This window comes from Vombatus ursinus, unplaced genomic scaffold (genome assembly GCF_900497805.2).
Source record: "Vombatus ursinus unplaced genomic scaffold, bare-nosed wombat genome assembly UNPS02014959.1, whole genome shotgun sequence".
NCBI lineage: Eukaryota > Metazoa > Chordata > Mammalia > Diprotodontia > Vombatidae > Vombatus > Vombatus ursinus.
Window position 1 is genome coordinate 1905488 of NW_020954737.1, and position 13245 is coordinate 1918732.

The following is a 13245-nucleotide window of genomic DNA, read 5'->3' on the forward strand; positions in this document are numbered from 1 at the left end:
TTTCTTTCTTTCTTTCTCTTCCCTCTGTCCACATAGGGTATCATATCCTTTAACCCCAAATCACTCTGGCTCTCATGATTGGCCAACAATAGGTCCCATGCCAAGCCCTAGTTGATCATTATTTGGGTCCTGATTGTCTCAGAATTAACGTAAATAGTAATTGTTTCTGTTTTGGCCAGAAACCCTGAGGGTCATCCCCTCCCAGATTGATTTTTTAAAAAATTTATTTATTTATTCATTTTAAATTTTTGACTAGGTAAAGAGGCCATTCATTCTCTGCTTCAATTCCTATTAAGCCTTAATCTCTGAATGGGCATTGCCTCAGTCAAACTGAGACCTGTTAAAGACCTTAGCTTGAAAAGGTCAAGATCCCCATTGCATCCTGGGCCATCTCCAGTTGTTTTGATCTATATCTTGCCACTGGACCCAGATGGCTCCAGAGAAAGTGAGGCTGGTGACTTTGCACAGCCCTCCCTCACTTAAATCCAATTCACTTACAGGTCATGGCATTACCTCCCAGATATCATGGTCCTCTTTGAGAACGAAGGACAAACAACAGCTCTCAGATGCACTTTAAACTCTCTGGACTTTATCTCCTTTCCAGCAGGCCTTACCTACCCCACCCCACTCTGCTATCCAGCCCCTCTTTATGCATTGTCTTCCCCCATTAAGTTCTTCAAGAATAGTGATTGTCTTTTTAGCTTTTATTGGAATTCCCAGCACTTAGTACAGTGCTTGGTGCATGGCAAGTGATTAATAAATGCTCTATCTAATCATCAAAATCATGCAATGTTAATTAAAAAATGGAAAGTTAATCAGTGAAACAGTTTATGTACACAACATATAGAAAGAAGTAAATGAACATAGTAGCATCATATTTATTATACCCAAAGACTCCAACTGTTGGGAATAAAAACTGCTGGGGAAATTGTGAAGTAGTCTGGCAGAAATTAGAATTAGAATAACATCTCATGCTGCATACCAATAAAAGCTCCAAAGGGATGCACAACTTAGATATCAAAGGTCACATCATAAACAAATCAGAGGATAGAGGAAGGAAAAAAAAAACATTCCACAATTGGGCAAGGAATTGGAGGAAAGGGGCTAACATTAAGGTTTTCAGGGGGAAAAAAAGAGGGCCATAAAAGCATTTGAGATAGAATGGAAAGAAAGCCAGAAGGAATCACAGACAAATAGTATGTTACATGTTGAATTCATTACATATTTAAAGGGGAAAGTAAGCCATACATATTAGAGATTCAAGGTTTCAGGTACAGTTCTGTTTTTCTGTTCTTTTTTTTTTATTTTTTGTATATGGAAATGCTGATTTTATTTGGGGTTTTCTAAGATTAAAATACGGTAAATGAAATGTAAAAGTAGACTGAATTACTGCACAACAATTCATTTGGAACAGTATTTGCTTCTAAATATGGAGATTGTGATGGATAGGAAAAACTGACCAAGTCTCTGCACTTTAAAATTCCTAGAACTGACATACAGCAGTCTAATTCTAACTATTGCAATGAGTGGCCCCTGTTTATTGTGTAAAGTAGGGAAAATCACTTCACCACATTGAATTTCCCCATGTAAAATGGGACTGATTGTTCCTGCTTTGTCTATCTCATGGAATTGTTGTGAGAATTAAGCCATGTTCCAACAAGACATAAGATTGGCAGAAATCCATCCATTGCAAGAAATAAAAGGACACCAGAAAAGGCAGATTGTAGTATGAAAATGTGATTAATTCTACCTAAAATTCTACCTAACAGCACCAGAAAAGATAAACTCTACATCTTGAGTATTGAAGAAAATGGGAAAGACATGATGGGTCTGGGAGAAGAGATTTGCTGGGGGTCGGGGGAGGCTTGTTCCAGGGTAGGACAGGCTCAGCTCTGGATCCTAGAAAAAGCTAGTGACTACAGGGCATTAGGTCCTCTGTACCCTCCCTCCCCACCGCCAGCTGCCAAAAATAGGTCTCTAGAAGCAGCAGCTACAGTGAGCCAGCCTCTGACTCATTCTCCCCTGAAAGACATCTGTGGTAACAGGGACTTCGGACTTTCCCTTCTGATTTCCTACTTGCCCCATTTAGACTTAAGGGATTAAAAAAGGTCACTTGAATTGAACTAAATTGGATATATGGAGGCTGGCAGCATTTCTTGATGTGTGCTTAAAATGCTGGCAGAATTTCAGCGTGAAAGAAGGCTAAGATTCTGGCCCCAGAAGGTGGGTAGAATTATCGTCAAAGAGTAGGGATAGGATAGGGACTTTTCATTGTTATAAGGAACTCCTTAGTGAGGAAACACTCTTTACCAATGCAGGTTGGCACCTTCTCTACAAGTTATGGTCTTATAGAGTTGCCTAGAGCACCTAGAGATAAAATGACTTGCCCAGAATCACACAGTTGGTGAGTGGAAGAAGTAAAAACTGAGCCTAGGTCCATCATCCCTCTATCCATTATGGGATGGTGCCATTTCTGGAATCAATGGGTAGGAGGTTCAAAAAGGCAAATTTAAGGTTGAGATAAGAAAGAAGAATCTTCCTAATAATTAAAATGATACCAAAATAGAAAGGAATGCCTTACTAAGTTGTAGTTTCCCTTTTGTTGTAGGTTGCCAAACACATATTGAATAGTCACGTATTGGTTTTATTATAGGGACAGTTTTTGTTTCAGTGTGGTTTGGTCTAGATGGACTCTTAGGCACCTTCCAATCTGGATATTTCTCCTCCTCTATTTTTTTTTTAATTTTAGAAGGAAAGAAAACTTTTTTTTTACCTCCTTCCCCCCTCTACTGACAGAGAGAGAGAGAGACAGAGAGACAGAGACAGAGACAGAGAGTCTTAAGCTGCTTTTCAGTATTTTAAGGTCATGAAAAATACCTCACTTTAAAACAGAAGGGAGGAACCCAAAAGTTTGTCTCATTTGAGAATTCTTGGGCCAAGCCCTGCTGCTGTTTTCCTGTGAATAACTCCAAGGCAATAATTGGAGGGTGACACCATCCTCCTCTTCCTCCTTTTCCTCCTCCTCTTCCTCCTCTTCTTTCCCCTCCTCTTCTTCCTCCTCCTCTTCTTCCTCCCTTCTCACTCGTCCCCCCTCCATTTCCCTCTCTTCCAGACTGGATGTGAAATGGCTACTCATGGGCTCAACCCCACTGCTGACTGGGACAGAAGCCTTGACCTGCTCTGTATCTAACCTGGGCTACTGCAAACCTCTCTAGACAGCCTGGCGGCCCCCAGCTGCTCGGGGCTGTTGCCAGACTTAGCTTGGACACCCCATCAACTTCAGCAGCACAGGATTCATGAGCTCAAGTGATCCACTGACCTCAGTTTCCCCAGCAGCAGGGTTCACAGGTGTGTGTGTGTGTGTGTGTGTGTGTGTGTGTGTGTGTGTGTGTGTGACACAGCCATCACCAACCACACCCTTCCAGAACTGATAATTCTAATGAATATGAATGTGCTTTATAAACTATAAAGTGTTTTGCAAACGAGGGGGTTATTATGCAGCTTCTATTCATATTGTAATTGCCTCACTTCAGAACTTCCCAAACTACCTTCCCATCTCTATCACTCAACATTCCCCCCAAGAAATCCTCTGCTCCAGCCATTGTCACTGTCTCCTAACTTACGCCCTCTCCTTTCCTCTCTTTTAATATCAGTCTCCATTTTCTAATCTTTTTTTTTTGTTACAAGGGAAAGAAGAGGCAAGAAGGAGACGGGCCTGGGAGCTAGAACTGAGAAGCCACGGCTCGTTTCAGAAAGCCAAGCTTTCCAGGGAGGCTCCTGGGCTACGGAAGAGCTTAAAGGCTTGTTTTAGCTCACTTGCACTGCGCTAAGTGGGACGGGAAGCCTGAAGCTGACAAGCCCCAGAAGCCGAGAGTAGCCAGGGCAAAGAGGAGGAACACAAGCAACACTGCAGGTGCTTGAGCTCACTTGTAAATGAAGTCAAGTTAAGTTAAAATTAGCACAGTGCCTGACACATAGGAAGCACTTCAGTTTTCCTTAAAATAGACATGAAAGCTGAGGCTTAAAGTGTAGATTATTAATAATAACTGCATAGTACTTTAAAGCTTATGATGTGTTTTCCTTACAGTTTTGTGAATGTAGTTGAATTATTGTTGTTGTTGCTGTTATTATTATCATCCACATTTCATAGATGAGGGAGCACGGTCTCAGATAAATTCAGTACTCATATCTGCCTCTAAGACCAGGGATCTTTCTTTTACTATAGGCCTGCACAGCCTGCAGGCCTGCTTAAGACACACCAAAGGACTTCAGGCAACCTGCAGAAAAACGTGGAGGAAAACATCCTTTGTATGTAGAGGAAATCTTTTGGCGTACAGCAAGAGGCCTGAGGGCTGTAAGCAGCTCAGGCTGCAGGTTGTGCAGGTCTGCTTTACTACATGCTGCCTTTATACATTTCTCAAATAATTTATGCAATTATAACTCACTCACTGTCCCCCATACCTGGAATTTTCTCCTTCCTTATGTGCATCTCCTGGCCTCCCTATCTTCCTCTGATACCAAGCTAAAATCCCTTCTACGACAAGTCTTTCCTAATCCTCCTTAAGAGCTAGTTCCTTCCCTCTGTGGATTATCTCCAATTTATCCTGTCCATATCTTGTTTATGTATCGTATTTCTGCATGTTGTTTTCCTTATCGAAATGTGAGCTGCCTAAAAGCAGGAGTTGCCTTTCTTTGTATGCTCATCGATCAGCACAATGTCTGGCACATAGTAGGTGCTTAATATATGCTTGTTGACTTGAAAAAAGGATTATATGATCTCTTTGATTATCCACACTATGTGCAAAGCACCATCATTCACTGGGGGACAGTTAATCAACTGGTAGGTGTGTGGTCCCTGAGAAGAAATAAAACCTTGTAACAAATTTATTAATGCATAAGTTAAGAAATGTTAAGAAATAAAATCTTGTAACAAATGTAATAAGCAAAACAAGCTAAAACACTGGCTGTGTCTGAGTATGCACATTGCACTCTGTCCTTGCAGTCTGTCATCTTTCTCTTTTTTAAAAAAAGACAAGACTCAAATGTATATAACAAAAGTTCACAGTTTGTTATACAACACTCTTTTCTACTTTTCATATTGTATATTGAAATGTTTGTGTCAATTGATGATTAATTTCATAATAAAGTAGAGCCAAACCTTAGAGTGATGAATGATACCTCTCAGAGCTCACTATTCTAATCACTGGCAGCAATCAGACAATCAATGAATCAACAAACAATATTTCTTAAGCATCTACTATGTACCAGGCACTGCTCCAGGTGCTGAGGATACAGAAGCAAAATATCTCTCCCCCCCATTGGGAAAGACAACATGGACAAATGTAAGTGTAGGGATAGGCACTAGACTCGTAAATTCTTTACTATAGAGAACTCCTTGGTGAGGAAATTTCTTCTGCTAATTCAGGTTGGCATCTTCTTTGCAATTTACAGTCTTAGAGAGTTGCCTAGGGTACTAAGAAGTCAAATGATTTGTCCAGAGCCACATATTCAATATGTGTCAGAGACAGAAACTGAACTGATGTCATTCTTTCACCTGTCAGAGATGAGAACTTGAACCTAGATAGTCTTGGTTTCAAGGTTAGCTCTATATCCATTGAGCAAGCAGCCTGCTTCTCTCTCTCTCTCTCTCTCTTTGTCTCCCTCTCTCTCTCTCCCCCTCTCCCTCTCCCTCTCTCTCTCTTTTCTCTTCCTCCTTCCCTTCCTTCTCTCTCTTCTCTTCTGTCCTCTTCTCTGCTCTCTCCCTCCCTCTCACTTTCTCCCTCCCTTCTTCCTTCCCTCCCTCCCCTCCTCCCTTCCCTTCTTTCTCTTCCCACCTGTCACTCTCCTTTCCTCCTTTCTTTCTTTTCTCTTTCTCCTTCCCTCTTTTCTTTCTTCTCTCTCTTCCTCCCTCCCTCCCTTTTTCTCTTCCCCCTCTCCCTCTCTTTCTCTTCTCTTCCTCCTTCCTCCCTTCTTTCTCTTCTCTGCTCTCTCCTTCCCTCTCTCTTTCTCCCTTCCTTTCTTTCTCTCCCTTCTTCCTTCCCTCCCTCTCTCCCTCTCCTCCTTTCCTCCCTTATTTCTCTTCCCACCCCTTTATATATATATATAAACATACATATACGTATATATATATATATATATAATACAAGGTAATTGGGGGTGAGAAAGCATTAACAGTTGGAACATTAGGATAGACGTCATGTAGTAGGTGGTGTCTGAGTTTTGAAGGAAGCGAGGGGTTCTAAGAGGTAGAGATGAGGAAGGAGTGCATTCCAAATCTGTAGCAAAGTAATTTGCAAACTCATGGAGACAGGAGATTGATAGGACGTTTTTGTATGTAAGGAACAAGCAAGAAGATCAGTACTGCTGAACTGTAAGATTTAGAAAGTAGAGTAATGTGTAATAAGGCTAGAGAGGCAGGTGGGGGGCAAGTTCTGAAAGGATTTAAAAGGCAAATGGAGGAGCTTATATTTGCTCCTAAAAGCAATAAGAAACCATTGAAGTTTTTGATCAGATCAGATCAAAAGAAGTGATATGGTCAGATCTGTATTTCAAGAAAATCACTTGAGCAGCTATGTGGAGGAAAGGTTGTAGTGGCGAAGACCCTTGACTCAGGGACACTAATAAGAAGTCTATTAAAATAGTCCATGTGAGAGGTAATTAAGACCTTAACTAGGGTGATGGCCCCTAGGGTATAGAGACGTGATGGATGCAAGGGATATTGTGGAGGTAGGTGTAAACAAGATCTGGCAACTCACTGGATATTTGGGGTGAAGAGAGTGTGTGAAGTTGAGGATGACACAGAGGTTGTGAACATAGAAGAACGGAGGAATTGTGGTGCCCTCAACAGTAATAGAGAACTTTGGGAGAGTTGTGGATTTGGGAGGTGGGGGAGGGGGAGGAAATGAGTCTATGTTTTAGACATATTGAGTTTGAGTTACAGCACTTACAGTTTAAACCATCCAATCAACAGGCAGTTAGACATGCTCAACTAGAGCTCATGGAAAAGGCTAGGGACAGATGTGTAGATGTGAGAATCATCTGTATAGAAATGATCCTTGAACATCTCTATTTGGATGTCTCATTAACAACTAAGATTCAATTTCCTGAAAACTAAGTTCATTATCTTCTCCTCATGCCCAACTGCTCAATCAATGGCAATTGTTCCACCATCCACTCAGTCCCTCAGGCTCACCACCTTGTCCTTATTTTTTACTTCACTGTAACCTTTACCTCCAATATCTGGTTAGCCACCAAGTATTGTCAGTTCTTCCTTCACAATGTCTCTTAAACAGAATGCAGGGCCTTGAGTCAGGAATTTGAATTCCTGAATTCAAATCTGGCCTCAGATGCTTACTAGCTGTGTGACCCTGGTCAAGTCACTTAACTCAGTTTTTCTCAGTTCCTCATCTGTAAAATGAGCTGGAGAAGGAAATGGCAAAACCACACTAGTATCTTTGCCAAGAAAATCCTAAATGGTGTTACAAAGAACTGTACATGCCTGAAAAATGACTGTTGTTATGCATGCTTCAGTGTTATCATTAAATGGTTAAAGGAAAGACATCTTTGGCCTTTGAGAAAGCATCTTGATCTGGTGGGACTGGAGCTTGAGGAAGACAATGAAGGATAAAGGAGAAGCCTAGTGGAGTCAGAGAAAGAGGTAGAAGGCCAATGCAAATGAAATCAGAGTAAGAATAACTTTGAATAATTATGTGAGTTTTAATTAGTTAATCCTCTATAGGAATTTAGATAACTGAGAATTAACTGAGAAAATCATCCATTTGTGATCTCATCCAATACTGAACAAGATACTCTAAAGAATTTGAAATTGTTGAGAGAGAGGATGTTGGAATGGTCCCAGGGTTGGAATGTACGCAGAAATTTTTGACAGAGTTTGAAAATTGTGGGCCAAAAGCAGAGAACATAATTTTTTTCCTCTAGCCTACTTAAATTTTTTGGAAATTTAATTTTTTCAATTAATAAAAATCTATGTCTTCTCCCCCTTACCTTCCTTCCCATATTGGACAAAAAGAAAAACAATACCCTTGTGACAAGTATAGTTGAGCAAAACAAATTCCCACATTGGTAATGTCCAAAAAATACGTCTCATTTTGCACCCCAAGACCATTACCTCTCTGTCAGTAAATAGGTAGGACCCCTTATTATTGGTCCTCTGGAATGATGGTTTAGCCTAATTAAATTAACATCACCTCTTTTTTTAGGTTAAAAAGAAACCAGCATGTTCTAGAATGATTCTGAAAGCTGCTAGAATTTTGTCAGAGAAAGAGAAGAGATGGAGAATTTATTATGAACTCTCGAGGAGCTTAAAAATCTAGGCAGAGAGCTACTTGTTCCCTGGGAGTGGGATTGATAAAGAAAGTGAATCTATCTTGGATAGGTCTAATGACAAAACCCAAACAAGGAAGTGACAAGGGTCTGAGGAACTGACTGGTGGGAGCAGAAAGACAGATACCTTTGAGTAAATTAAAATAGAATTGGCATTGCAGATTTAATAGTGGCAGGCATAGGGGAAACTATTTTGGGGGAAGGAGAGTTCTCTGTCCTCTTCAAATCATTCAAAAATCGATCTGTGGCTGATCATTCTGCTGATATGCAAAGTTGGGCTTGACTATTATAATTAGCTTCCGTTAATAAGTTAAACATAGAAGAGGTTCCTTTAGCTTTTAACTAGTTAGCTGGAGCTAATTCTCATGTCTGCATCAGTAATTTTGCCTTACTGGGCCATGACATCAACATGGCCTCTCTAGACTGACTTCCCATCTTCCCTCCACTGACAACAATCTCAAAGCATCATTGTCACAGCCAACCAGATAGTTTGCACAGTACCATCTTTAGCTTTCCATCTGTACTAGGAATCTCTTTGCCTTTTCATTTTTAAATTTGCTAATTCTTATATCAATTGTTGTATCTTTTTTTTTTTAAAACCAGATCTGTGATTTCACCAGTGTGAGGAGTTCCCATTTAGAAAACTTTCTCCAAAATGCAGATTGACTATTTCCCTAAAACTTATAGTCTTAGAGAGTTTCACACAGATACACAAACCTTCCTGACTCTCAAACTGACCCCCTATCAGCTATGCTATGCTGGCTCTCACTATATTATTTTGTTCATGCCTTCATGTCATTTTATTTGTATAATCTCCTTTGTTTTGGCCAAGGTAGTTACTGGTCATGTGGCTGCTTTATGTGTAGCTAAAGGTCATGTAAGGAGAGGAAGATGGTACCCAAATAATGGTCTTGTGAGCACCTAGGTTCCTGCCTTGGTCTATGGAGCCATACGCCCTTTGTTGAGGTTCTGTGACCAGGGCAGTCATAATAATAGCTGACATTTATCAAGTGCTTGAGAAATTACACAACACTTCCATATATATTATCCCATTTGATCCTCATGACAACCACGAGTTGTACAAATATTTTTATCTTCATTTACATAAGAATAACTCAGAGAGGTCAAGTTACTTGCCCAAGGGTCACATAGCTATTAAATGACAAAGTGAGGACTTGAACCCAGTTTTTCTAGCTTCAAATATAGTGCTCTTCCTACATCTTGTGTTACAAGGAGCTCATTGCACACTTCCTTAAAGCCTTGGATTCCTCCATTCAGATAAAATCCAGTATTATTATTATTATTAGTTGTTGTTGTTCAATTGTGTCTGACTCTTCATGAGCGCATTTGGGGTTTTCTTGCAAAGATACTGGAGTGGTTTGGCATTTCCTTTTCCAGCTCACTTTACATATGAGGAAACTAAGGCAAACAGGGTTAAGAGTGACAGCTAGTAAGTATCTGAGGCCAGATTTAAACTCAGGTCTTCCTGACTGATAAAGCCCAGAGCTTTATCCATTGGGCCACCTAGCTGACCATAAAATCCATTAGAGAGTTAAATAAATATATGGTGAAGATGATCTATTTTGGTAGCAATGATTCACGTCTCAAATCCCTTTTCCTCTGTCATACCTCCAAACAGAGGAACAGAGAATAGGTGGTTATTGGGAATGCTGATGCCTAAATCATCTGAGTCTTTGCATTGTTCCTCGGTTTTGCTTTGCTCGAGTTAGCCTATGGGACCTTAGGATTATCTAAGTCCAACATCCTTCTTTTTAAAGAGCAAACCAAATAGTTGGATCCCATGTTCCTACCAACATCCTAAGCATCCCTTGCATTACACATGCCAGTTGGTCACAAGCCCTCAGAAGAACCTCAGCTCAATGACACTAAATCAAAGTTTTGATAAAGCAAGAAATCCAACATAGCACTCCAGTCATTCGATAAGTCCACTTCCCAGAGCAAAGGCAGGAATTATCTAATTATATTTAAAAGGTCCTCAACACCCTGGGTCATTAATATCTAAAAGTCCTTCAAGTCTTTTTCCTTTCATCCCTGTGAAGCATTTGTCAGTTTCAGTCATTTGATCATTGTCCCTTGCCTGGGGCTTCAAGTATGTTGTACATACCTAGATCTTCAATTATTTGGATTACAGAATTTTGTTTAGAAAATGTACTTTTATTGCTTTCAGGCATACAGTTATCCCAAATTAGGTTTGCTAAATATTTCTTGGCGGAGATCTTTAGAGGACCTGATATGGCCTAGATATTAAAGATCTGGAGCTTGGATAGTTGAAAGAACAGTGGATTTTTCATTAGAGAGCTTGGGTTTGAAGCCTGGCTCTGCCCCTTGCTAGCTTTGTGACCTTGGGCAAGTCAGTCTCTCTGGGTCCCAGATTGCTCATCTCTGAAATGATGCATTGGACTGGGTGACTCTAAGGTCATTTCTGGCTCTAAATTTATAAATTGCCATAGACTTCAGTGTAGTGGAAAGATGGTGGCAGTAAAAGATAGGAAACTTGGGTTCTAGTCCCCTGTCCCTACTTACTGGATACTTTAGGAAAGTCACTTCTCTCTGGGATTCAATTACAATCTATAGAAATTGGATAGAAGCTGTCTCTTTCCATCTGTCATTTTATTGGTACAGTGAATTTTCAGATGAGAAAACAGTCTCCAGCAATGCAAGTCTATACCTTCTCAAAGAGTTGCCTAGAGCTTTTGAGATTGGAAGACTTGCCTAGGCTCATACAACCAGCATGTCCTATGTGTTCAGAGACCCTTACCCTCTGGTGCTAGATTTCTTTCTTAAGGACCATGCCTTAGACCCCAATCCCTCTGGTTCTCATTGATTGGCCAACAATAAGTCCCAGCCCAAGCCTCACTTGGTCACTGTTTGGGTCCTGATGGCTCAGAGTGAGTGTAAATAGCAATTGTTTCTGTTTTGGCCAAAAACCTTGTGGGTCTTCCCCTCCCAGACTGATTTTTTTTAACTAGGTTAAAGAGGCCATTCTTTGCCTCATTTCTTCTTACCTGGCCTTAATCACTGAATGGGCATTGCCTCAGTCAAACTGAGACCTGGGATAGACCTTAGCTTAAAAAGGCCAAGGTCTCCCATTGCATCCAGGGCCACCTCCAGTCATCCTGATCTATATCTTGCCACTGGACCCAGATGGCTCTGGAGGAGAGAATGAGGCTGGTGACTCTGCACAGCCCTCCCTCACTTAAATTCAATTCACTTTCAAGTCATGGCATCACCTTCCTGATGTCATGGTCCTCTTCGAGAATGAAGGACAAAACAACCACCACCACCAGTATGAGTCAGTCTGGACTTACCTGAATTCAAGTCTTCCCAGGTAAAATGAGAGGGCAGGATTAGTTGATCTGTAAAGTGTCTCCTTTTATTGCTGTTATTGAGCTGTTTCAGTCACATTCAACTCTTTGTGACCCCATTTGGAGTTTTCTTGGCAGAGATACTGGAGTGGTTTGCCTTCTCCAGCTCATTTTACAGATGATGAAACTGAGGCAAACTGGGTTAAGCAACTTGCCCGGGGTCACACAGCTAGTGAGTTTCTGAGGCAGAATTTGAACTCAGGACAATGAGTCTTCCTGATTTCCCAGCCCAGTGCTCTATCCATTAGATCACCTAGCTGCCCAGTTTATTATTTTATATCTTACCTGTCTCCTTATCTGCAAAATGGGGATAGTAATACCTGTCTAATCTATTTCACTAGAAAGGACTTTGTCAGAAACAAATGAAGAGTACGCACAATGATATTACAGTTAAAGGGAAAGAACAAGATAATGAAATGTACACTGTGATAAGTTCTATTGACTAAGCTTAGCCCTGGAGAAGAGATGACAAGATTAACCTTCCTCCTTTCCTTAGAGAGGTGGAGGACTGTCACTATGCAATGTTATAGCTACTCTCAGACCAAGCAGATGTATTTCAGGATTACTGATCCAGACAGGATAATTAACCCCAGCTAACTTCTTTTTTCTTCATTGTTACAAAGGGACACTCACTGGGTGGAGGTAGGGAAGGGTATATTCAGAAATGATAGTGAGGTAAGAACAAAAGATATGTCAACAAAATAATTTTAAAGTGCTTTGTAAGCTTTAAAGGGTTATAAAAATTGAGAGTGATTCCTTGTAAGCAGAAGGATGAGTCTTTCAGTCCCTTCTCACTCTAAGAGCTAGGATTCAAAATGAATTCTTAAAAAAAAAATTCTTCTTTTAAGTCCCCTCCCTCACAACCTCTCTTACTGATATTAGTTTGTTTAGGGTATGTTTGGGATCCTAGAGAGTACAGAACACAATTTTATACTGCCTCCTCCCCCCCCCCCCCCCGACCCACAATCCCACCATCCTCATTTCAGATGTGCTGAGTCAAGTTTTAAAGATCTTCTGGTGTCTTTTGATGTCTGCGAACAAAGATTGCATTGGCTTAGTCCTTCCCCTTTGAAAAGTCTTACCTTAGTCATATATCCCCTGCAATGATATCTACCACATGTGGGTCTCCTGGCTTCGAGCAGACAGTTGATGAAAAGAGAAGCAGTGCCCTAGGGGAGGCTGAGAATAAGGGGAGGCTGAGAGAAAACTTCTGCAGAAATAGCTCAAGTGCCTGGATGTTAAAAATAAAACTATATCACACTCGGCAATGTGACCAGGCTCAGCTTACGAGCTTTTTCCTTCTCCTGTATTTACTAGCAGTCTGTTACAACTAGGTTGTTGTTTAACAAGGAAAGCTGCTGGAAAGAGCAGCTGTTTTCTATCAGAGGTCTTTGCCTAGAGAAAGGAGGAGAAACTCGGTAGGCAGGTCATTTATTAAATACACTGCCCTCCAGTCCAAATGCCTCCGTGTGCCCTCAGTAGACCTTAGTTCTTCATTGCTGGTATATCAATCAGT

At 40.8% G+C, this 13245-nt stretch overlaps 1 protein-coding gene across 1 annotated transcript in view; it reads right to left on the reverse strand.

The window, feature by feature from the left end:
* FBXO40 (F-box protein 40) overlaps positions 1-12889 on the reverse strand; it is a 47154-nt gene extending 34265 nt beyond the window's left edge. The window contains exon 1 of the mRNA XM_027845145.1: positions 12812-12889. The gene's annotated coding sequence lies outside the window, so the exon portion shown is untranslated. The remainder of the gene's footprint in view (positions 1-12811) is intronic.
* Between the last annotated feature and the right edge of the window lie 356 nt (positions 12890-13245).